We start from the raw sequence: 4,700 nt of genomic DNA, 5'->3' as shown, positions 1-4,700 counted from the left end.
GATCTCTTCGGAGGAGTCGGCTCCTTCCCAGGAGAAGGCGCCATCTTCACTGCTCTCCAGTTCCTCTTGGAACAGGAACTGGAGGTCTTCCTCTCCCTCAGTTGTGGGTTTGTCCTCCTCGGAGGTGACCCCGAAGTCGAACTCCTCTGCATCCTAGTGCAGAGGAGCCAGCGCCTCGTCGGCTGCTGTTGGGTCCCATTCGGGGGTCGGCTCTCGGCTCTCTGAGATAGGATCAATGGAGGAGGCGGAAAGGGAAGAAGAGGAAGAGGGAGAAGAGAAAGGAGAGGAATCTCCAAAGGAGTTGGAACCGGAGGAAGAAGAGATGGCCATGGCTAGTGAAGGATTGGGGTTTCTGCGCTACTGGCTCTGGGAGGAAGAAGGAGTTTGCTGTGGAGAAGAGCCGATTTGGGTGAGATTAAATACTGAAAAGATGGGAGTCGGATCGACAGTTTTCACGTTCTACGAGGAGCCGGTTGCAGAGACGTTGCATCTTCCTTCGTGGTTGCAGTGTGTTTAATGAGCATTAACGGGAAGATGAAGCGACGGATTGGTTTTGGAACTATCATTGCCAAAACCAGGGGGCATGTGTTATCGCCATAAATTAACAGGCCGAAAGCAAGATGGGCTTAAAGCAGAAGATTGAAAAAGACTTGTAAATCGGCTCCTGCGTGAGCATCTGGGCCACATGGGCCATGTATCTTAGATTTAGTTTAAGATTAGAGATAGAGTCCAATCGAGACAAGGTTAGTTTAGATTGTTTCCCAAGTCTCCAGACTATAAATATGTACCCTTTGTTATTCATGAAGAAGAGTGTCATCACGTCTCGCAAACAACAATCTCGGCGCATCGCCACCCCTAAACCTAGGGTTTCATCCAAGTAAGCGCCATGCTGCCCTGATCGCTTCTTGCTATCAGGGCAGCGTTGTTCTTGCTCTTATCTTGGTATTACTCGTACTGAAGCATTTTTTTATGGCGAGTAATGCTAGTTATCTTGATGTTCGTAGCATGGCTTTTAGTAGTTCCGTTGTGCTTCGTTGCTTATCATCTACGAATATCATGTTGTCTCTGTGCTATCACGTTTCAATCTTATGCTAGTTCTTGTCGCATAGAATTAGTTGCACAGAGGCAACACCCTGCTTCTTTTAAGTTTAGTAGATCTGATCTGTTACGGTTTGCTCTTATTCTTAAAAATTGGCATAATATCTGTTAGGTTAGGCCTTGCAAACGGGTTGGACGATCCGGTGGCGTATTAGTTGCTTTGCTTTAGTCTTAACAGGGAATTGATCCGGGAATCGGCTCTTGCTAGTTCTTAGGCCTCTGTTTTGGTTATGGTTTAATTATCAGTTATGTTTATTAGGCCTAGTCACGTGTAGGATGTTCCGATCTAGCAGTGAAGCCTTTACCGTCGTGGATTAGATTAATTAGATTTAATTGAAGTAGTCTTTTAGTTATTTGCTTTAATCATCAATATTCGGATGCAAACAGATCCCATCTGACACCGGGACTCGATCGGCTCTTTAAAGCCGATGCAAGAGTCGTCCCGGGGAGCCGACCACGGCTCGGACTTACGTTTCCACGTGTTTGTGTGTGCAGGTCAATCATCGCAAGCACGTCCGCACCTTCCTGATCGGGTATAGGTCAGGTGGCACGCCCTGCGTCTTCACAAGCCGCGGCGCGTTGCTGGAATTGCGGGCCGTCGACGAGGGAGCAGTGCCTGCCAGCGCCCCGGCGACCTCCCGGCTCTTCGTGTTGCCTGTCGCTGCTCGCCGGTGGGTTTCGACCGACAACAGTACTGCACTAATCTTAATATTCATTGACATGTGATTAGGAATAACATAGGGATATCTTTTCTACTCTACTTATACCATGCTAGTTGCACTTATGATACATCCTAGTGGCATTATGATCTTGAACTTGATTGTTATACCTTTATTGTTATTCTTATTTATCATTATTATTATTATTATTATTATTATTATTATTATTATTATGAATTATCCCTGTTAAAGAGTAACTTGATTGATATGGCTTACTCTACATTACTACATGCAATTGAGAGAGATGCATCTTTAAATCACAGTAGTTCCCCCCTTCCCAGTGGTAAAATATAAATAACGATACTTGGTTTACTCCCAGTTAAAATGCTGTAATGGTATTTTCTATCTGTGCGCTTGTGGATATCATCTTTATATTTATTAGTTTATAAGTGGCATAGTTATGATATATCCATGCATTCCCTAAGTGTTGCTAATAGGGATGACAACCTAGTTCAAGTAGTGCTAATAGTGTAGTGGATTAACCTCTGAGCATATCATGGTTGAACTCCATCCATGATAGTGATATTCGAGAAAATCTGATTTTTTTTATATACCATCATTTCTGGCGCCGTTGTTAGAATAGGTTTTATATCTATTTATAGCAGTGCCGTTAAAAATGCCAACAAGCATTTTTGGCGCCGTTGCCAGGGAAGGGTGAAAGCCAAATAGGAAACATCTAAACAAGATTAAATGCATCTCCTTTTGCATCCATGTAATGTATTGAGGACCCCATCTATCGTTACTCAAACAGGTTTACCCTTGTTTTGTCTACTTTTTGTTTATCTTATGCAGGGTAATGTATGAATAAGAATCTTCCAGAAAACTACCTTTCAAATCCAGAATTGCTGATTAGAAGACAGAAGGCCAACCTTAGAAAGACTTCACCACCACCTTCTGACTCAGAAGATTCAACCAGTAAGCGAAGCTTAACACCAGAGTTTGAAGCCATGCCTAACAAAACACTTCGTGAATTCTCTGCACTAACTACGGCCAACATTCACACTGGGCCCCAAGTTGATGTGGGAGATAAAGCTTTTGAGCTCAAGCCAGCTTTGATCAACATGGTCCAAGCTAGCCAGTTCTGTGGAAAGGCCCATGAAGATGCTAGTGCTCACCTCCAACACTTCCTGGAGATATGCAGCACCTTCACCATCAAAGATGTACCAAGAGACGCCATCCTACTTCGTCTCTTCCCATTTTCACTATTGGGGAGAGCGAAGCAGTGGTTCTACGCCAACAAAGACAAGTTTACAACATGGTCACTTTGTTCTACAACCTTCCTAGCAAAGTTCTTCCCAATAGGCAAGACCAATGCCTTACGGGGGGAAATATCAAGTTTTCAGCAACAGCACGATGAATCTGTTCCTGAAGTGTGGGAGCGCTTCCAAGATTATATTTCTGAATGTCCACACCATAGAATGGAGAGTTGGTTGCTCATGCAGACTTTCTACCACGGGCTGACCAATAACACCCGTGAGACCATGGATGCTGGTGGTGGTGGTGCTTTCTTATCACTGACATTGACTCAAGCTACTGAGCTTGTGGAGAAGATGGCCTCCAATCAAGGTTTGAGTGAAGAACATCAACCCCGCAAGAGCTCAAGAGGAATGCACCAACTCAAGGAGGTAGACCTGATTATGAAGAGGCTCGATGAGAGGGCCCCTGACAAAAAGGAAGTCATGCAAATCTTAGAATCTCGCATGACCTGTGAAGAATGTGGAGGAACAGGGCACATAGGAAGCCACTGTCCCGAGCTTGAAGAGGATGTGAACTACATCAACAACAACAACAACAACAACTATCGTCCTTAGCAGAGTCAAGGATGGACCCAACAGAGGCCCAATTACTCAGGTAACTACTCAGGTAACTACCAAGGTAACAACTCTTACAATACTTTTAATCAACCACCCCTGAGAGACTTAGTTCTTAATCAAGGAAAAACTATAGACAATCTATTTAAGAAGTTAGCCTCCAATGATAAAATGCTAGAAAACATAAATACTAGAATGGATAGCTTTTCTTCTGCCATCAAGAACCAGCATAGCTTCAACAAGATGATAGAATCTCAGATTTCTCAGCTGGCATTATCTGTTCCATCAGCCACGCTAGGTAAGATTCCGGGCCAGCCGGAAGAATTAGAATCTGCAAACCTTGTCGATATATTCAATGCAGGTTTTTACTTCAAGGAAGCATCAAAGATTTCAGATTGAACATATAGATCCATGCCCATCAAGAGAGAAGATCCAGGGAGACCCGTTGTTGACACATTTCATCCTATAAAATTAATAGTCAACTAGCAAGAGAAATGGTATTAAAAGTAATTTAAAGTTAGACATAGGGCTTGGACTAACAGAATTCCACGAGTTTTGGTAATCTTTATATTTTCAGGGATCAATCAGGAAAATCGGTAAAGATATGAAGAAATATGAGAAGATCACGTATCCCGATCATAATCAAATGGCATACCAGGTCAAGAAGGATCTAGAAGACAGCACGACGAAGCGGGGCTGACGTGGCATCCACATGGACACGGCCGTGTCCATGGTGGAGCATGCCCGTGCTCCCCACGTGGCAACTCCTTGTCCCCTTCGGCAAGCAAACACAACCGACCCTGAGGATCGATCCTAGCCCTATATCCAAGTCGGTTTGATCCAATGGCTCACGTTCATCGCTCCAGGCTATATAAGCAAGGCCAGAGGCAAACCCTAATTCATAATTCAATACACAAGACAATTCACAAGCCAATACATCAAGTCATCAAGATCCCAAGCCCTAGAGTTCCACTATTAGAGCAATAGCTACCTAGGTTAGATCTAGAGGGAGGCAATCTTGTATTGAATCCCTGATAGTCTCGATATTGAAGGAGGCAGACGCTTCTCGAGA

The 4,700-nt window shown here is 44.0% G+C and overlaps 1 non-coding gene across 1 annotated transcript; it reads right to left on the bottom strand.

The window, feature by feature from the left end:
- Window positions 1-3,129: 3,129 nt before the first annotated feature.
- On the bottom strand, window positions 3,130-3,237 carry LOC120668306. Its single transcript, XR_005672398.1, has one exon. It is a non-coding gene; the product is annotated as a small nucleolar RNA R71 (small nucleolar RNA).
- Window positions 3,238-4,700: the final 1,463 nt, after the last annotated feature.

The sequence above is a fragment of the Panicum virgatum genome, chromosome 3N (genome assembly GCF_016808335.1).
Source record: "Panicum virgatum strain AP13 chromosome 3N, P.virgatum_v5, whole genome shotgun sequence".
NCBI lineage: Eukaryota > Viridiplantae > Streptophyta > Magnoliopsida > Poales > Poaceae > Panicum > Panicum virgatum.
The sequence above is the reverse complement of the archived record's forward strand: the minus strand, read 5'-3'. Positions and strand labels throughout refer to the sequence as shown.